The 22,457-nt window shown below is 32.5% G+C and overlaps 2 protein-coding genes across 3 annotated transcripts in view; both read right to left on the bottom strand.

The window, feature by feature from the left end:
- Window positions 1-22,457, bottom strand: part of LOC114326742 (neurotrimin-like) — an 880,435-nt gene that overhangs the window by 32,165 nt on the left and 825,813 nt on the right. The window lies entirely within an intron of this gene.
- The window catches only part of LOC114326749 (lambda-crystallin homolog), a 593,088-nt gene that overhangs the window by 453,592 nt on the left and 117,039 nt on the right, over window positions 1-22,457 (bottom strand). The gene's annotated exons all lie outside the window — the stretch shown is intronic.

The following is a 22,457-nucleotide window of genomic DNA, read 5'->3' as shown; positions in this document are numbered from 1 at the left end:
AACTGATATTTTGTTGATTATTTACGAACCGATTTTATTTAAAAAAAAATCCGTTGAATAGACGATAGAAGACCATATCCAAAATTATAAAAAAATATTCAGGGTGCTATTAAAAAAATTAAAGTTAGGGGTTGTAACTAAGGGATGAATATTTAGGGAATGATTTTTTCTACGCCATATTAAAGTGTATTACAAATGGAATAGACTAGTTTTTGTCCTGTTCGAAAATCTCTATTCGTTTAAGAGATATAGCCTGGATAAAATAGTCTGGGACACCCTGTATATTTTTTAGATGATCCCTCTCACGTTTTCTCACTTCAAAATTGAAGAATAATCTCACAACAAAATAATAAGAAAACAGGGAACACTGAAAGATACAAATGAATACATAATGTTGAATAATAATGAAAAATAAGAGATGATAGAACACACCATATGGAAAGATGATAGAACATAACACATTTGGAAGTAATAAAAATTAAACTGGCATTAAAAACAGCAGAAATGGAAAAGCAGTAGGTCCAGAACTAAGCAGGAGTAATCTGGACTAATCTGAGTAGAAAGCTTAAAGCACAAATATGATGAAAGCTTAGAGATTACATTAGCCTTGCTCTTGGCAAGCGATGACAGCAGTTATTGTTACAAGAAGAATGCTTCGAAGACTAAGGATATCCAACAGTATTCGGGAGCTAGGACTAAGATAAGAATATAAGATATCCAAAATGATGAGAACATTGGAGCGGACAAATGAAAACTGTAAAGTCATGTATCTAGGACTGAAGGAATTTATACGCTGATCACACAAATGTGCAGGTTAATCTTGCTTATCCAGTAGTAGCTCACTCATAATCACAAAAAACAGTTGTAGTTAACAAGAAAACTTACAAAGAGTCTGACGAAACCATATTAGTTAAATCAAAACGAAACTCGTTTTATTTGGAGTTTCAAAAAAGTTAAGTACCTGTCTCGTCCAATTATAGTTTAATAATTTTGTTTTACGATTTTATTTTACGATGTAAATTCATATCAGTAATTCTTAAAGTTTGATTCCCGATTATTCATTTATACATCTATAAATACATTCATTTTCACATCTATTTCTGGGGAAAATTTGTCATTTGTATCATAATCCTTCTCTTTAGAAAGTAGGTATTTGTAAATTAACAGTTAGGCGACCCAAGCTATTATTGTCAGCTTCTGAGAAGGACAGTGACGAACGATTATGTAATTAATTTTCTTCCAAGGTGAAAGTGTGTAGGACATAATATAGACATTTTTCTGTTTTCCACCATCAGGGATTTCTGGTCGAGAGTCGTTTTTTATTTTTAGTAGTATTCAAGCCAGCGAAAATTAGATCTGTAAACACGTATAGTAATCAATAAAGAGTAATATCGAAAAGTGTCATCGTATATTGTTTTAATTTGCTAAAGTATTATTTTGCAACGTATACTCACGGTAAAGTAATCGTGGGTCAAAACAGTACCTATATTATTGCTTCTTCCACTTAATTTGCTACCAAAAAAATGACCAATGAATGCTATAACACATGAGTAACGGTTCTACTTCCTCTGATTTTTTTATTTCAATGATAAAAACGTTGAAAAATGTTGTCGTTTTGTTTATAATTGGGATTAATTATTTAAATTAATAAGCAAAAGTAACTAAATCTTTCCCCAAACTAAGGTGTCCACAGTCTACAAATCTTACGAAAACGAACTACAATAATCCAAGGAAGAGCTATCACTCCTAATCCTATAAAAGCGAAAGATTTCCACCAGCTTTAAGTTAACCTAAACGGGAGTTAACTAAGGAAGAATGTTAATAGGGTTGAGGAAGATAATTAACTTTATTGGCGAAATGCTCGCCGAGGGGTGGGAACCCTTCTCGGGAATTTCTCAAGCACTGACTTCTGGAATTTCCAGGACGTAAAGAGTCCATTTGATGGAGGCGCTGAGTTTATGCAGAAATATTTGCAGGGGACAGGTGATGCTGGATGAAATAAGGACGTAAAGAAAGGAATGCTTGAATTAAAAATTCGTTTTATTACTAATTGTTATAAGTGGTGTTGAAGGTGATTCAAAAGAAATTTATGTGTTTGTAAACTCAAAAAAAGAAATGTGAATGTTCCTTAAGTACTACCGAATTATTTAGAAGGATAGGGAATATTAGATCAAAGCATTGTTTAATAAAAGTAACCAATTAGTAATATCAACAAAACAAAATATCACCTACATCAGAAGACTTTAAGAAGACAACAACCGAGAACTTAATAAGAAAGATGTAGAGAAAAGATCAGAGAGGAACTAATCAAAAAACCAGTGTGGAATTTTCAAAGGCAGATCAAATAATTTCTACTTTAAGCAGACGATACCTAATATAGAATATGAGGTAACTGTAACTCGAAAACAAGGACATTTTACAGCAACGCATCGTAGAGCTGAAGGATATATCTGTTTCCCTGAATTATTCATCATAATATCATTATCTCTCTCTCTCTCTCTCTCTCTCTCTCTCTCTCTCTCTCTCTCTCTCTCTCTCTTATTGCATTCCCTTCTTATGGAGTATTCTGACCACTTGCGGTTTTTAGCCAAAAGTAAAAGATGGCTGATTGGCTGGATCAGCGCATCCTCTTCTCTTTTATTCTTTAGAAATGTCCTCTAAAAATCTTTTTTATTTCTCTGTATTTCTCTCCATCTCAGTCCAATTCTTTCATGATCTCTTGTTATAGTTCCTCTGCAGCTATTATTGGATCTCCCTCTTCTTCTTCTTCTTCCAACTGGGGACAAATGTCGTCAGCACACTCAAAGTCCTCCAACTGGTTATGCAAGTTCCACTTAATATCTGTTTTTTACTCGTTTATTTTCTTCATGATCCAATCCGTTATTATTAGGAATAATGTCACGGACAGTAGTACGCATCCTTGATACAGAGCCAAACTGGCTGTATTGTATATTCCTTGTAGAATAGTCTAATCAGGTTAATGTATTTCATCGGTAGTCCATCCAGTTTTCGAATCTTCCAGATTTGTTCTCTGTACATATTAAAGAAGGCTTTTCCAAAGCCAATAAACATTATATTTATATTTTTGAAGTTATACTTCTTTAGGCGCGATTGAGATTGAGGGTGAATTTATATTGATCTGCGCGCATGCGCACACCGACAGTATGGTATTAGACGTTATACGGGCTCTGATTGGGTGTTGAAATAATCTGTCAATAATAAATAATTGTTCAATATGAAGGTAAACAAATGTATAATATATTAGTTTTATTGTTGTGAGGACAGAAACAAAAAAGTTTATAATTGTAGTGACATTTAAATAGTTTTTAAAAGTAACAGGTACCTAATGATTGTAAATGTATCATAGGTACCTACCGATTTGAACCTACCAAAATACATAGTTTGTAATACTTTTATTTACATAATTTGATTACCATCAAAATTTCTATCAATGTTCACCTAATATATTGTTTTCTTACTCTATGTTTTGTTGTATTTTTTTAATTCTAGATCATTGCAATTCAAAATCAAAATAATTTAATTTAATTCAAAAATGTCAAAAGCTTAATCCGTTTAGTTAGTCGATCTTCGCACATAATGACACATTGCCTCCGTGGCGAAGCGTTTAAGGCGAATGAACCCCAATATACCAACCGCGCTGATAGCTGGTTCGAATCCCAATAAAAACTTTTATTTTTTTATTTTTTTTTTATACATTTTATGATTGTAAGTATATTTATTATATAATTTTATTTTCAGAAAATACGTATTTAGTTAAAAAATTTTCCGACAATTAATGTTCAGAAATCATTTGTGGCATTTTTAATGTGTTTGTGTGTGTTTTATTCTTTTATTTTTTAATTTTTGGCACTGTTTTAATAAAAATGTTTGAGAAGTAGTAAGTATAAATTAGTTTAATATTTAAATAAAATATAAATAAAAAGTATATTAATTTCGTTTAAATCATATAATAGAAGTATAACTTCTTACGTGCGTACAAAGTACACACACATTCTTTTTTGCTATTCACTAGCTTGTTCCAACATAATTCTTAGAGTACAAATGTGGTCGATAGTGGAGCGTTTAGATCAGGGGTGGGCAAATACATACTTTTAAGCGCCGGCCAAAATGAAATTTTCAAAATGTCTCCCTCCCGGGCCGGAGGACTATAACTGAGTATGTATGCTGTGCACATTCGAATTTTTTTGCTGTAGTTTTTTCCCTGTCCAAGAAATTTTTTTGACAAATACTATAAGTATCATTTTAAAGCAGTTGGACAAGGAAATTTGACTTTATTAGATAATAGTAATAATAAATTGTCTTACTTGGGTATATGTACATGTGAACAATTTGTGCCCAGTAAAATATGTCAGTAAATTTTAAAGAAATATGTTCGTTCCATTATAGTACTCGTAACAAGGATCCAGATAAAAAATAGAGATATTGAACAAGTGAAAAAAATAAAATATTTACGAACCTGGATTAGAGCATATCTAAATTGGAGAATATCTCCATGATTGGAGAATATCTAAATTCGAAAGCAGGCAGTCGGTAAAGTAAAGAGCAGCCTATTTGAAGATGAGAAAATTTCTGAGTAACCAAAGACTCAATCTGCAAATCCGATATGGTAAAATGTTAATATCTACTCTATTCTTCTTTATGGTGCCGAAGTTTGGACAGTTAATGTTAACTTAATGAGTAAGTTGGAAGCTTTTGAGATGTGGCTTTTTAAGAGATTTTGTGTAAAAAGTATATTTATTTAAAACCCTAATAAAGGGCTACATTAAAAGACAGAACTTTTCGCTCTAAAGAGAGCATCATGAATGTTCTAAGCTTAAAATAAGTACAACCATAATTAGTGAAGACAAGATTAAAAAATTTAAAGGTTGACCAAGGAAAAAAATTAGGTTATACTTACAAGCTCTACATGCTAAGCCACCAAAAATACATGGGTTAAAACCCTTAAAACGCCGACCAAAAGTCTTACATTGGCGTGTTATATATTATACCCAGGCGATGGGTGAAATTTAAACAAGATATACCTCAAAGCATCATATGACTATACCACGTGTATGTGGGTGGTTGAGTTGATTTCTCTGTCTTCACAAAGAGAAAGGTAAAAGCCAAATAATTACAGGTGACAGGTAAGAAAGCGTTTCTGACTGATGACAGCACGAGACAGATGGCCCAACATGAAGTTCTGTGAACTGATATGTAGCTAGGTACACTAGCCAATAGTTTTAAAAATTTATTTGTGGTAAAATACGATAATAACAACAAACATCATGTGCTGGGATTACAAGTATTCACTATTAAGCTACCAAGAATAATATACGGAGTGAAAATAACGTTATTTAAAAAACCAATTGTCAGCTGGGTTGTATTAAGTGTATTACTAAAGATAGGCAACCAGCCATACATAAGGTGTATTTTAAAATAAAATAAATATCTTATTTTTTGTCTTATAGTTAAAAAAGAATAACTTGCCCATATGATCAAATGCATTTAGGGCAGAGAAAATAAGTAGATTTTTCTTAAACTATTAAACATGATGAGGGCAATGTCTAGGTTGAAGTTGCTATTCTTATAAGTATGTAGTTATTTGATATCCAGCACGAAGATGATTGATGTAGGTACCTAACTGAATGAAATGAGAAAGGCAACAAAGGTATGACTAATGGTAAAACTATGAGGCAATGAGCTCTGTATATCTGCTATTTTAATATTGATATGGAGGATAAATTAATGTAACTGAAAAACTAATAAAATACAAACTTAAGATTGCGAGTATTGACTCAATTACTATATCCAATTGTGTAAGATTTTTAGTAACTTATAATATTGTCTGTATATAATAATATCTATCTAAATTCCACTTGGACCAGCAACCTAAAAGTATACAGTCCACTCAACTGAAATTATATTAATAGTTTCGTACATGTACATGCCTTAACTGTAAAGGACCCTTTGATCAAACAAACATTTTTTAGGTCTTAGCTCGCCTTTTTGAATATTTGAGAAACTAATTAAATCTCACTTAGCCCAAATACTAATTACTAGTTGAAATGTTCCCTGTAACTCGAAAACAAGGACATTTTACAGCGACGCTTCGTCGAGCTGAAGGATATCTCTGTTTCCGTGAATTATTCATTATAATACCATTAATCTTAATTAATCCCGAAGCTGAAATCAGAATGGAATTGACAAAATAATCCCCGAAGATATCTAAATGTAACATTCATTATTAAGGAGTTTCGGCCGTAGTTCAAGTATTAGTTTCGATTGCGAGTTTTGGGGATTGGGAAAGCTCTGTATTATCGGCGGGAGCTATTTCGGTTAGAGTGGATGTGTATGTAGCAGTTCCACACAATCAATACCATATTTGGAGCCAATAACGGGGGACAAAGACTGATAAGCTCATTAGTTTGTAATGAAATAATGCTATGAGTATGTAACTACAATGGGGGATAGAATTACCTACTCAGCAGCCTAAAATGTCTATATGAAAATCATCCGTTTGATAATAGGGATAACATATTGTATTGCAGAAAGATTCGTTATTTTTAAACTATTGTTTAGCTTTTTAAAAATACTACTAAAATTTGATATTTAAATATGTTAACATCGCAATTTATTTTCGATGGAATAGAATTTATTACATTGATGCACTTATTCAGGGAAAAACACTATACAGTAAGGTCTCTTTTTAGGCGGATTTTTTTAATGCGATTTTGAAGTTATGCGGTTTGTAGTTCATTCAAAAATTTCTATTATTAACAACTATTATAATTAATACTATTAAATATTCACATCCAGATATCGGTAAAGTGAGCGTTTGCAATTTGATTTGGGAATTCCACTTATTACATGATGTCGCTATGACATCATTCTGAGTTTCACATTGAAAGGTATTTTTTCTTAGCGATGCTTCATTCATTTCTATAAGTGACTAATTTAAACTTGGCTGATTTCAAGTTGCAGTATAAAGTCGCGTCCTCACTGGTAAAAATTCGCAACGAACCAACCGTTCGCAGCAATTTTTTACGTGCTCGAGGTAAATTGTGCCGATGTGGACGTGTTCGTCGCATAAATCAGACGCAAGAATTTTCGACGCACACACGCACACGTTCCATCTGTTCACTTTATGCCGCGTCCTCACTGGTAAAAATTCTGCATCCAACCAGCTGTTCATCGTAAATTGTGCTGATTAGGACGTGTTCGTCGCATACATCGGATGCAATAATTTTCGACGCACAAAACGAAGATAAAAGGATTTGCGTCGCATACGGTTTGCAGTGTAAACGAACGACAAACAAATTTTCGATGGTCGAGCAATTAAATTCGCGACGCAAATTTTTGCGAAAAACAATTAGTTCAATACGCACTCGCACATAAAAATTTACCACTGAGGACGCGGTTTTATATGCAGCACATTTTGATTTCTGCATTGAAACGTTTAAAGTGAGTGTCGTAAAGTTTTACTTTTCATTAGAAGAGGTTTTTGCCACCTAAATATCGTAAGTATATTTTTTTATTTCTTTTTTAAGATTTTATTTGAAATTTTGGTTGACAAACGTTTTGGTTTTATGCGATTTTAGAAAATTACGGAACGTATCCCTACCTTTTCAATGCAAGTATTTTTTAATGCGATTTTTTTATATGCGCTTTTCTGTAGAACTTATTTACCGCATAAAACGAGACCTTAGAGCCCAATAAATGACCATTTTGGAGTGTAATTTTCAGGGGCAACTCCGAATTGCATGAAAATTTGGATTTAGGTTCTACTTACCCTCCACTTCAAAGTTGAATTTGTCCCATTGGTTGCTTTTACTTGGGGGGTGATAGTCACCCCTTCTCAGGGGATAAAAAACACGTGTTTAAAATAAGCCCGGAAATGGATAAATTGACCGATTATAAGCAACTTTAGTTCTATACAGTTTTTTACGAAGGTCAATACTTTTTGCGTTATTCGCAAATGAAAACGTTAATTTTTTGACAAAAAAACTACGTTTTCAGACCGTTTTTCGCAAATAACTCAAAAAGTAAATATTTTATCGAAAAAAATATTCTAAGTAAAAGTGTAGCTTATAAAAAAACAAAAAAATGGTGTATTAGTAAAGTATATAAATTGAGAAAAAACAAAGTTGTAGCTCATGAAAAATACGTTCTTATTCGTCTAATTCCAAATCGAATAAGTCAACGCGAAAGCACCGAAAAATTAAGCACTTTTCGGGAAAAGCTTATTAACATTTTTAAAGTACCTAAAAAAAGATTTATATTTGTTTTTTACAAAAGTTTCTAGCACCAAAAATAAACGAGTTATACTGAAAAAAAAGTTGGCCGCTTTTTTTGGTAAAAAAATTGTGAAAACCTCCCTCTATTTAGCACCCTAAATAAAATTAATCGTTACCGCTTTACCATTTATTTTAACTGTGTGTATATTATTTATACAAGAATAAAAAACCGCTAAACGCCGTAAAAATGAGTGGCGCATAAAATATTCCAACTACAAAAGATCTGATATGAATATTACGTGGCGCGAAAATGGATTTTCATTTGATGCAAAACAAAATTCTAGTTTTATTTTAAAAGATTTTTCCATAATATTTGCTAAATTTGAAGTAAACGCGCCACAAAAGAGTAACTTTGATACAGTTTGAATTTTGAAATTCTTTTGTAGCGCGTTTACTTCAAATTTAGCAAATATTATGGAAAAATCTTTTAAAATAAAACTAGAATTTTGTTTTGCATCAAATGAAAATCCATTTTCGCGCCACGTAATATTCATATCAGATCTTTTGTAGCTGGAATATTTTATGCGCCACTCATTTTTACGGCGTTTAGCGGTTTTTTATTCTTGTATCAGGAGTTTTCCAAAGTTATTTATAAATTAAATGTATGAAGTTGAATGCAATGTTCCTCTATTACACGTCAAGCTTTATAAATGGTCACCTTTGTTGCATTATCTCCCAAATGATCTAGTGTCCATCGAATGTACACTAGATTTTTTTTATTCGAAATAGATTGAAAAAAAATTGAGATGGCCGGTAAATGAAGTCGGATTGCCCGTTGCCAGATCAAATTTAGCGTCGTAACCACTACAACTACATAAACCATTTCGGGAATAATCGTAAATTGGATTATACTTTTGTAGCTTAAAAACTTCTAAACGGCTTAACCGATTTTGATCAGTAAACATGAGTTTGAAACGTATTGACCAGTAGTATCTGATGGATCTAAGGTCAAGTATGAAAATTGAAGCTACTACAGGAATTATTGAGCTTGAGAAACCGTTTTTCCCACAGGAAATAGATTTTATCATACTTATGAAGCCTATCACCTAAAAAATTCAAATTTTCCGGGATATGAGGTATACACCGTTAAATTCGTCTGGTGTACTTCTATAAACGCTAAGTTATTGGCGCAATTTGTAGGTTGAAATGTTGAGTAATTGTCGAAAAACAAAAATTTTCAAAGTTTAGTTTTTCAGTTTTTCGGCTATACTGAGCCGTGTGTATGTCTGATTCTGACGGCTTGGACACCATTTGAAAGCTTAAGTCAACACTATTAATTTGATGTATTTGCGGTTCTCCTGGCTCTTCTTGATCCGAATATATATACCCCCAAAACATATGCCGTTTTGTACCTACCAAGTCCTATAGCTGGCTTATGGGTGGTCAAAAGTCACAAACTACACCGGTTCTAAATCGGCCCTGGCCCCCTCTTCAAACACAGAGAAAAAATATCAAATCGGTTTAACTTTCAAACACATATACATATATATCCACAAACATTTTCCCTTTTTTAAATAAAAATTAAGTCACATTTCTAAGCTCTATAACTTTTGAATGGTATAACCGATTTTCAAAATTAGACATGCGTTGGAAAGGTAATCATCAGTACTGTTAGAAGCCGCAAAGGTCGGACTTAAATTTTTGAAGTTTTTGGGAGTTTTGGGGGCCAGAACGAAAAACAGACCTAAATAGGAAGGGCCGTAAAATCGACACCCTTGGACCAAAATGGATGGTTGACATATGAATGGGTGAGTCTTTTTTTGAACTTGAAGATGGGAGTTGGCACAATTTTCAATTCAGTCAGATTTAGAAAATTGAAAATTTCGTGTATATAATAGTGTTGCGTGTAGGGGGGCGTATTTCTGCGCCACTGGCGAGAACTGCCGTTCTCTGGTAATTTTTTCGATATAAAACTAACAGCTTCGATAACCAATAAATCGAAAACTATTAATTTTATCAAAAAAATGTATAATGAACATTTTTGGCTTATAATTAATATTTTTACCAGCATTTGCGGTCAAAATATAATAAAAAATTTCCACCCTCGAGATGAGGTGGCAACAACCCCATGGTAAAAGCGTCTTTCGGCATCATATAGATTTTGATCCTTGGACTATCGACTACTTATTGTCAAATTTTCAAGCAAATCTATCCATTCTGTAAAAATTGCGAAGTGAAAAATTTCAGTTCCTGGACTAATTATACTTTTGGAGCTCTATAACTTCTGAACGGTTTACCTGATGTTGATCACTAAACATGAATTTGAAACGTATTGACAAGTAGTATCTGACCAGCATCCAAGATCGAGTATGATAACTGAACGTATTACAGGAATTATTGAGCTTGAAAAACCGTTTTTCCCGTAAGAAATAGATTTGATTAAACTTATGAAGCCTATAAATTAAAAATTCGAACTTTTCCAGATATGAGGTATACACCATTAGACGCGTCCTGAGTCCTTCTACAAACGCTCAGTTATTGGTGCAATTCGTAGGTTGAAATTTTGAGTAATTGTCGAAAAACCAAAATTTTCAAAGTTTAATTTTTCAGTTTTTTGGCTATGGCGAGCAGTGTGTATGTCTCAGCTTGATCGCTTAGGCACCACTTGAAAGCTTAACTCAACCCTATTGATTTGGTGTATTTGCGGTTTTCCTGTCTTTCCTTGAACCTAAGATATATACGCCCAAAAAATATGCTATTTTGTATCTACCTAGTCCTCTAGCTGGCTTACGGGTACTCAGAAGTCAAAAATTAGACCGGTTCTGAATCGGCCCTCACACCTTCTTGAAACACAGAAAAAAAAATTCAGATCGGTGTAACTTTTCCACACACATACATACATACATACATACATACATATCCACAAACATTTTCCATTTTTTAAATAAAAATTGAGTCATATTTCTGAGCTCGATAACTTTTGAATGGTATAACCGATTTTCAAAATTAAACATGCGTTGGAAAGGTAATGATCTGTGCTATCAGAAGCCGCAAAGGTCGGGCTTAAATTTTTAAAATTTTTGGGAGTTTTGGGGACGAGAACGAAAAACAGGCTTTAAATGGGAAGGGCCGTAAAATCCACACCCTTGCACCAAAATGGAGAGGTAACATATGGATGGACGAGTCTTTTCCTAAACTTTAAGATGGGATTTGGCCCAATTTTCAATTCAGTCAGGTTTAGAAAATCGAAAATTTCGTGTATATATAGTGTCGCTTGTAGGGGTGTTGTGCGCCACTGGTGAGAACTGTCGTTCTCTGTGGATGATCTGTAAGTTTGATTGGCTTGAAGTGATTATTTTTGAAAGAATTTGGTTTTATAGTAAAACCAAATTTTCTAAAAATTTTTGAAAAATTTCCGTTTTTCAAAATAACTTAAAAAGTATTAGTGATAAGAAAAATCTTAAAGAGTAAAAAAACATAGGTTTTGTTATTGTAAATATGTTAGTTTCATTTTGTTTTTTCGCAAGACAAAAATTGTTTAAGATATGGCTGTTCAAAATTTGCATACACTCGTTATTAGTGACCCGTTCAAGATTTTTTAACTATAACCCTTTCAAAAATAAGTACTTTAAACCGATGAGATTGACAGATCATATAAAAAAATAGATAAGTAAGTAAATTGTTTGTAAAACGGTAGCGATTAATTTCATTTGAGGAGCTAAACACGGGGAGATTTGCATGATTTTTTTACAAAAAAAAGAGGGCCAACTTTATTTTGAGCGTAACTCGCTTATTTGTAATGCTAGAAACTTTTGTGAACAATTCTAATAAAGCTTTTTATAAACACTTCAAAAAATTTAAATAGGTTTTTCCCGAAAAATGCTTAATTTTTCGGTGATTTCACCTTGAAATATTAGATTTGGAATTAGACGCACAAGAACGTATTTTTCATGAGCTACAACTTTGTTTTTACTAGATTGATAGACTTTACTGATACACATTTTTTTTAGTTTTTCATAAGCTACACTTTTACTAAGGATATTTTTTTCGATCAGGTATTTACTTTTTGAGTTATTTGCGAAAAACCGTCCGAAAACGTAGTTTTTTTGTCGAAAAATAAACATTTTCAATCGAAAACAACTCGAAAAGTATTAACTTACATAAAAAACTCTATAGAACCAAAGTTGCTTAAATTCAGTCAATTTATCCATTTCCGGTCTTATCTCGAATATATGTTTTTTCACCCACGAGAAGGAGTGACTGTCACCCCTCAAGTAAAAGCAACCAACGACACAATTTCAACTTTGAAGTGGAGGGTAAGTAGAACCTATATCCAAATTTTCATGCAATTCGGAGTTGCCCCTGAAAATTACATGGTATCGCCGTATTTCCCGTTCATTTACTGGGCTATTACTCTATAAGTGTCTCTTTTCTGTAAATATATTATAAGTGCTGGTAATCGTAGTAGTTCCTCGATATTTATATAATCATTATTTATAATAATATTATGAGTTCGAAATGCATTGTATCTCAAAAGCCTACATTTAACGGCCTCTAATGTATCAATATGACATTGAAAGTATGGGAGAAAACTACACAAAAATATTTCAAAGTGGGTCCTATAAGGCAACAATAAATAAACATTGCATTAACAGAAATATAATTGCAATTTATGGTGACAAACTCAAGTAATTTAGAAACCTTTATGGATACTTAATTGATAATATGGTCTATCAAGGAAAGCCTTTCATTTAAATTTAGTCCTAAGTCTTTAATGGAACAGTCATACTTAAAAGTTGGTCTTCAATGAAATAAGTTGTACCAATTCTATTCATCTTTCGGGTAAAACTGATATTACAACACTTATTAATATTTAAATGAAGATCATTCGTACTATTTCACTTGCACGTTCACTGCGCTGGAATAAGTGTTACCCCCCTTACTAACTTATTTATTTTTAGTAAATAATCATAGCATATTACACCATCAATGTTTCGAACTTTACGCGATTCCTCTTCAGGTTACAGGCATAACTTTGATTTCTTTCAATGGGAAAGTACATCTTGTGATACCTCATTTAAAAGCTTTTGAAATATTGATTACAAAAATGTATAATACTTTAATCCTTTTTGTGAGTATAGGCGCAAAATTTTGGTCAAATTATTTTTAAACGCATTCATTTGTTTCGAATCCTGATAAAACTAATAAGTATTTTTGAAAAATTTAAACTCAGAATGAAAGATTACATTATTATGGAGGGCTGAAAATCCCTTAGAATAGCCAAAAATATTTTTTTGAATGATATATTTGAAATTCAAAATCAGAATAAATTTTTGTTTTTTCACCTCTGTGACTTGTTAAAATTAACATTATAAGTTCTTAGGGACTCTCGACGCTTGATAAGGGTGTCTGCGTAACTTTGCACCATATGGGAAACTTTTTTAATATCAATTTTACGAAAAAAAGTCATTCTTTATAAAGTGCTCTGCATAGTCTAAAACCTAAGATGCAATCATCAGATATCAAATTTTGTCAACAGTATACGAGGTATGTCAAAAAATATTAATCTCGCTCAAGAGCAAACTACCTTTATACTTCAAAATATCAAAAAATTTTTATTACGAAAAGTTATTTGTAATTAAAAACCATATTCAAATATGCAATAACAGCCTTCTACGTGAAAAAAAAATTTCTGAGATTTTCCTAAATTACCGATTCCGAACATCATTTTTATTTATTAGACATGTAATAACTCTTTTATTAATAATTTTAGGAAAAAAACTTATTCTTCATAAAAATCTGTGCATGGTCTAAACCTCAAGATAAAACCATCAGTTTTCCAAGTTTGTTAATTTTATACGAGGTGTGTCAAATAATATGAATTTAGAAAGAATATAGAAATAATTCTTTCTAAATTCATTCTATTTGATACACCTCGTACAAAATTAACAAACTTGGATAACTGATGGTTGCATCTTGAGGTTTAGACCATTCACAGATGTTTATGAAGAATACCTTTTTTTCCTAAAATTATTAATAAAAGAGTTATTACAGGTCTAAAAAATAAAAATGATATTCGGAATCAGTAATTTAGGAAAATCTCAGAAATTTTTTTTCTCGTAGATGGCTGTTATTGCATATTTGAATATGGTTTTTAATTACAAATAACTTTTCATAATAAATTTTTTTGATATTTTGAAATATAAAGGTAGTTTGCTCTTGAGCGAAATTAATATTTTTTGACATACCTGGTATACTGTTGACAAAATTTGATATCTGATGATTGCACCTTAGGTTTTAGACTATGCAGAGCACTTTATAAAGAATGACTTTTTTCGTAAAATTGATATTAAAAAAGTTTTCCATATGGTGCAAAGTTACGCAGACACCCTGTACTGCAATTTGTCATTCTGCGTTTAAATTTTTCAAAAATACTTATTAGTTTTCTCAGGATTCGAAAAAAAAATGAATGCGTTTAAAAATAATTCGACCGAAATTTTGATCCCACCTGATGTAGAGTAAGATTATGTTGTTTTATATGCCATTAGATTGAAAACTTAGTCTTTTGCTAGCAGTTGCCGCTAGGACGTCTATGCCATTTCGTTCGTTGCAATCCGTGACTGCACGCCGGGGTTTGTTTTGGTTGGATCAGAGAGAGCAGCATATGTGCCTCGTGATGAGGGACTAATAAGTTTCGAATCCGGTAGAGGTGCTTGCTGCACTCTCTGATTGGACTAGAATATGATGCGGCTATATTTTCGTTTTGCAACGAAATTGAAAATGGTTATTCATTTTTGATTTACATGTTTACTCTGATTGGAGTATGAAGGGAACCATTCTCGTTGGTACTTTACAGCGCTGAGCAGATGGGACGTGAATTATAAATTGTAAAATTCCCTCATCTTCCTCAGTCTCAGCATCCGTTATGGCTTGCAAATTGTAGAAGCCTCGGAGGTGTAAACACAGAAGGTTCCCATTGTTTCAGTCTGGTGGGACGTAGAGTAACATTATGTTGTTTTATATGCCATTAGATTGAAAACTTAGTCTTTTGCTAGCTGTTGCCGCTAGGGCATCTATGCCATTTCGTTCGTTGCAATCCGTGACTGCACGCCGGTGTTTGTTTTGGTTGGATCAGAAAGAGCAGCATGTGTGCCTCCTGATGAAAAACTAATAAGTTTCGAAACCGGTAGAGGTGCTTGCTGCACTCTCTGATGGGACTAGAATGTGCTGCGGCTGTATTTTCGTTTTGCAACGAAATTGAAAATGGTTATTCATTTTTGGCATAAATTTCAGTTTTAATTCGGACAGTGAACCTACCCACAATAGTAAAATGTGCAACAATAATGATTATATTCTAAAGTGAACCATTGGGATTACCTAGGACAGTAAAGTAGCAGAATAGGTTAAATAAAATAGTGCTAATTAATCATAGGATTAGATGTACTGCTACCCTAAGAAATAAAAAAAAATAACTTAGAGGGCGGGAATGACGACCGTGCGTTTATTTGGAGCAGTTGTGGACCAACGTGATTGAAAACATGCACAACCGAAAAACACATGTATATACAATAAAAATATACATTTATATTTTTGTAAAAACGAAGAAGAGCATGAAAAAAAAAACAGAAAAACCATAAAAACTCAAATTGAAGCGTCTACAAGTAGCAGCAAAAAAAAAACAATCTGCCCTGGTCGGTCGTAGCGATGGCGAAACAAGTGAATAATCAAATTCCAAAGTTAATTATCTATTTTAATTCGAATCGAGAGTCAATTGTTTTTGCCATTCGGATCGCGTAGCCGGGAATCGGATCGACGCATTAAAAAGAAATTGCCTCAGAAGCATAGGCAAATAAGGAATAAAGTAATAAAGTGCTTTTTAATACTTTTAAGTGGTTTTAAGAGGACTTTATTGTTATAGTGACGTAATCAATGAAAAAGTTTTCTTATAACAATGTTATACGGGGCGTTGTATCTTTGGCGGAGGTCGGGCAAATTTTAGGCCACAAGATTTTCTTCACTCTGATTAGGATTCTTGTCTTCTTCTTCTTCTTCGTCTAGCCATTCACGTCCACATCTGAACATAAGCCTCTTCAAGTCTTCCTTTCCATTGTTTTTTGTTGTACGCTACTTGTAGCCAATTTTTCCCGGCAGTTCGTTTCAGATCATCTGTCCATCTCACAGGAGGTCTGCCTCTGGTTTTTTTTTATGTTGATATGATCTCCAGGTTAGAATTGTTCTGTGCCATTTGTTAAGATCGCTCCTAGGTACATGTCCAGCGTTTTTCCCATTTCAATTTTAATGATTTTTTTACCACATCGGTGAATTTGGTTTTCTGTCTTATCCATGTGTTTGTTTTCCTGTCCTTAAGTGATATGCCAAGCATTGCTCTTTCCATCGCGTGTTGAGTGACTCTGAGTATGTTTATATTCTTTTTTGTGTTTGTCTATGTTTGTGCCCCACATGTAATATCGGAATAATGCATGCATCAAAAAAACTTTAGATCTAAGATGTAGTTGAATTTGCTGATTTCTGAGTATATAGTTCAGTTTGCCGAATGCTACCCATGCTAACTTTCTTCTTCTTTTTATTTGTTCCGTTTGAATTTCCCTATTTAGTATTATTTTTTGTCCTAAGTATATATTCTTCAACTTTTTCTATAACTTTGGCGTTTATTATTGTCACGGTTTCTTCGAAGTGCATGATTTTTGTTTTGTTTAAATTCATTTTCAGTCATATTTTAGAAGATTTTGTGTGTAGTTCTGAAAGCATGGTTTGAAGTTCTTGTAGGTCAGTAGCTATCAGGATTATATCATCCGCAAATCGTAGATTACTGAGGTAGCGGCCATTGATGTTTATTCCCTTATATTTTCAATTTAGATTTTTAAACACGTCCTCCAAAACTAAGGTGAACAGTTTGGGTGATAGAGTGTCTCCCTATTTGACTCCCCTGTTTCAAGGTTCGTGTATTCATTTCCATTTAGGTAGTATGTAGCTGTAGTTTGGTTCATAGTTTCTTTTATTAAGTTAATATATCTGCTGTCTACTCTACAATTTTGAATTGCGTTTATTACGGCCGTGTGTTCTATAGTGTCGAAAGCTTTTTCGTAGTCTACAAATGCTATAGAAACAGAAAACTTGTATTCACTACATTTTTCTATTAATATTTTTGTGATTAGCAGGTGATCGGCCTTGAAGTTGAATAATCCAGATCTCCGGAAAATGAACAGTCCATTTAACCCTAGGTTGATGGAAGACCGAACAAATCGGAAGAGAGTTGCACAGTCTGCGAGGACTCACCCAGGATTGTAGCGCTACGTGATGATGATGATGACTTTTAAATACATTGGTGTTGATGGGCTGTATATTTGTTGTATTTATATCCTCCTTCTTAGATGTCCCATGAATCCCCTAAGCCCCCGAAGACTTGTTTACATCTGGATGTGATTCCATTTCATCGCAGTTTCATTCCCATGTTTGGTTTTATGTGTTATAATAAATCTTTTAAAAATTCTTTGTTGATTGCGATAATATAAACTCAACATTAAACAAATTGATTAATGAAGTATATTGATTAATATAAAACGAACCATATTTTTTCTTCGAATTTCTTATTTTTTTCGGAGGTATAATAACTTATCCAGTTTTTCACCGGTTATTACTTTAAAGAGAAAAAAACCGGTTATAACCGGAGCAAAAAACAACCGGTAAAACAGGTTATTGCGAAGTAAAAAAAAAACGACTTTAGGTTATAACCGGTAGGTTTTTCCCATCCCTACAATAAAGCTACTTTCACAAGCGATTGTCAACTTCTACTTCAGAATGTTCTTTTGGAGCATGGAAATAAAACTGGGCAATGCCGTTTTTCTCATTCTCGTAAATAGCAATAGAGATGAAGCAAAAAAGATTAAAAGTTCATTTTGCAGGAAAGCTGTAAATTCTATAAAAATCAACCGAAAGCTATCGCTGCTATTTTAAAATAGGAGAATCCTGAAAGCTACTGGGACTGGAATAGATTTATTTACCGAGATATGAATGTTAGTAAAAAGGTATTTTTTGTTTCTTGGAAAAGGGAATTGGTAATTTAGTTTTTTATTACCAATTTTCGTTTTGTGTACTAACATACTTATCAATACTTTAATCATAAATATATTTTTTTAACCGCATTAATCCCTAAGTTTACTTATATTAGCCCATAAGGTTATTAGCCGAGTGGTATATTTTTATTTTAAAAAAGTTACACATAACGTATTATTTTAATTTACGTAGCAGTTTTAAAACATACAAATGTTTTGTAAAATCTTACCGTTTTGTTATACATAGTTTATTATTTCTGATAACGTTTATTGTGTCACTTTCTTAATAGACCAGGAAAGATCTGTGTTTAGGTGGATGTGAGAGGTGGCATTCGGATTTTTGCGGATAAAGTTAGGTGATAACTTCGCTAATAATAATTGACTTATGCTCCTTCTCAAATAGGCCCGGAATATTAAAAAAAAAAAAATAAAATATTTAAAAATTTCAAAAATTACCTCTCCAACTACTATTCCATCACTTAATTTCAGTTATCATTCAGACCCATTATTATTACAATTAAATTATATCAATATTCTTTTTTCTTACTTTGGTTTTATTTTATTCAGTACATTTTCAATATTAATTTCATTTTAATTTCATTCTTGTATCAACTGGACTCAGCTATAATCATACATTTCTTTATCTTCAACTTCACATACCCTCACTTTGTCACAAGAATGCTCTCAAAAGTTTTTTTAAAATAAAATAAAACATGTCATAATAATTACAATCCTCTTCATTTACATATTGCACACTATTAAGTATATTGACTGTATCCTAACTCTAATCCATTATTTAGAAAAATTTCCATTTCTTTGTTTAAATAACAATATTTTCCTTTTACATATACAACCACCAATACAATATAGACTTAAATAACTTGTCTACCTATTTATTCATTTTGTACAATAACATTCCAACTAATACTTATTCTTTCTCTTCTCTCACCATCATCTGTTTTTATCTTTTTATCATTATTGACAGCAGCTCATACTTTCTTTCTATCACTTTGATCAATCTAATGGTATAGTATACAGTCAACATAAATAATCTTATATTCTAAATTAATTTTGTATATCACAATTTTCTTTTCAAAAACCAATAGATTTAAAAATGTTAGACATTTTCAGATATTAAAATCTTTATCATTTGTTTTGGGTCATGACCTTTTGGTTAATAAACATTGAAAATCCACTACCTTTTTCTCTACTGTCCATGTCACTTCAAACAATTCCTTACACACTTTTGACACGTTATAATCAATGTTGGCCTAAGATGGTTGATTGAGTTTTTGGTAGGGTTTCACCATGTTGCCGTAGGTTATATCCTGTAACATCGGCGTTTAGCCTGTTTAATATTATTTTTAAATAATGTAAATCGAATTATAAATTCAACCATTGTTTGATTCTGGGGCTATTTAGCAAGTATGCACGTAAGTAATCTAACCACACTCTTCTAGCTTTCAAAATTTCAACCATCTTTCAATTTTAATAGTGGGATTACTTATTTTATTGTAGATTCACTGACGATGGACCGATAGGTCTGAAAACGTACCGAATTGGACATATTTTACTCAATCCATTGGGATTTTTTAGATTTTAATAAATATACCAATTACATAGAAGTGGTTTTACTTCATGTTAGAGTTTTTTAAAGATAATTAAATTTTCTGTTAGATATGATTGGCTAAAAATGTCTTTATTTAACACCCTTGCTGCAAAATAGCCATAAATATAAAATAGGGGGCAAAACAAGCCTGTCTTTATTCAATGTTTTTCCATAATTTTGGTTAAACTTGGAACCTTCCTAATTCGCTTAGAAAATTTTTGTAATGTGCTTAAACCGTTCACCAAAATTCATTAAAATTGACTTAATAGATTTTGAATAATAATTTTACATTCTAAGCTTTTGTAAAAATTTAAAATTTTTTAAAATACTGCACAACAAAAACTAGAACATACAAAAATTTGTCAATATTTTTGCATATAAAGAAGCACTCCACCTATCTAATGCACTTTACAGAATTGAAATCGGATTATTTAAGCAGCCTCAGCAATGTTTTAAAGTTATAAACAATTTTTTATACCAGAGAAGACTGCAAAAAGTACTGAATGAAAACTACATTACACCGGATGAAGACATAGAAGAAAGTTGGAGGAAGATCAGAGATAATATCAAAATGGCAGCAACGGAAGCACTTGGAGAACGTAAGATAAGTAAACATATACGAAAGAAAATGAGAACTTCATGGTTCTGTGAAGAAATAAAAATAAAATGCCAAGAAAAAAAGAAAATCTACCTAGAATACAAGTCCAAAAGAGCGAGACAAACATATGAAGAATATAAAAGAGAATGGAATGAATTAAACTCAATAGTAAGAAGGAAGAAAACCGAACATTGGGAAGCATCTTCAAAAGAGATGGAGCACGACTTTTATGGGATGCAAAAGGATATGTGGAAAATAATAAGAGGTCAAAGAGCAGAGATGAAGGAATTGATAGAAGTAAAACATATTGATACAAATACATGGACAACTTACTTACAAAAACCTCTATCAAACAGCTAATCACAAAGAACTGGAAACACCAGGATTAGAATCGGATGAGAAAACAGAAATTAAAGAGGAAGATATAAAGAACGCCTTAAAAAAGATGAAAAATCAAAAGCTCCTGGGAAAGATGGAATAGCTAATGAACTTTTAAAATACGGAGGAGATAGACTTCACAAAGAACTGAATATCCTTATAAGTAAAATAATAAATACAGGAAGAATTCCAGAAGAATGGAGAACCACTCAAATGATAGCGTTATTTAAGAAAGGTGATAGGGCAGACCCCAATAACTATAGAGGGATAAATTTACTGAGCACTATACTGAAACTCACAACAAAAATACTTATGGAGAAAATAATGGCGTGCATAAATATATCGGATGAACAACAAGGATTTAGAAGTGGAAGATCATGTAACGATGCAGTTTTTGTGATAAGGCAAATAGCGGAGAAATCATTAGAATATAACACACCAGCCTTTTTATGTTTCATATACCTAGAGAAAGCGTTTGATAGAATCCAATTAAAAGATGTGATACACCTACTATATGAGAAAAATTTACCACTGGATATCATAAAACTGATAGAAAACATATATATGTAAGAAATAAAATAGAAATGATAATCAATGGAATAATAACAGAACCCATAGAAACAAACACAGAAATCAGGCAAGGAGATTCACTAAGCCCTCCACTGTTTAACATAATATTGGATGCAATAATAAAACAAGTGAAGAAAAAAAGAGGGTATAAAATGGGCAATAGAGAGATAAAAATACTCTGTTACGCTGATGACACCGTGTTAGTAGCAGAGTACGAAGACGACCTACAAAGATTATTGCACGAGTTCAACATTAACACAAAAGAAATGAATATGAAAATATCAGCCCAAAAAACAAAAAGCTTAGTAATTGCCAAAGAACCAATAAGATGCAAATTGGAGTTAGACAATCAAATTATACAACAAGTAATGACTTTCAAATATCTGGGAATTAATCTATCAGCCGACAACAATATCGAAGAAGAGATAAAAGACCAAATAATTAAAGCCAGTAGAACGGCCGGATGCCTAAACGACACAATTTGGAAAAACAAACACCTAAGATTGGAAACAAAGGCCCGAATATATACGAAAGTCAGTTATTAGGCCAGTTATGACTTACACGGCCAAAACAAGACCAGATACAAGCAAAACACGAAGACATCTGGATACCAACGAAATGAAGATCTTAAGAAGGATTGCTGGAAAAGGACTACAGGATAGGGTAAGAAGTGAGGAAATCAGACGCATATGTGGGGTAGACAATATAAATACCTGGGTAAAGAACAGAAAAGAAGAGTGGAATGAGCACATAAGCAGGACGTCTGAATCAAGGATAGTAAGAATAGCCAGGGACAAGTCACCGTTAGGCAGGAGAAGTATAGGACGCCCAAGGAAAAGATGGAATGACAACTTAGGGGCAGAAAGCAACCGTTGAAGAAAAAAAGGCAGTACTGCCTATATAAAAGAAGAAGAAGAAGAAGAAGAAGAACATTTTTTTGGCTTATAAACAAATTAGTGCTGTATCCAGGAGGGGCTCCTTTATTTAGATGGACT

This window comes from Diabrotica virgifera, chromosome 2, assembly GCF_917563875.1.
Source record: "Diabrotica virgifera virgifera chromosome 2, PGI_DIABVI_V3a".
Lineage (NCBI taxonomy): Eukaryota > Metazoa > Arthropoda > Insecta > Coleoptera > Chrysomelidae > Diabrotica > Diabrotica virgifera.
Note: the sequence above shows the minus strand (reverse complement) of the source record. Positions and strands in the feature narration are given on the sequence as shown.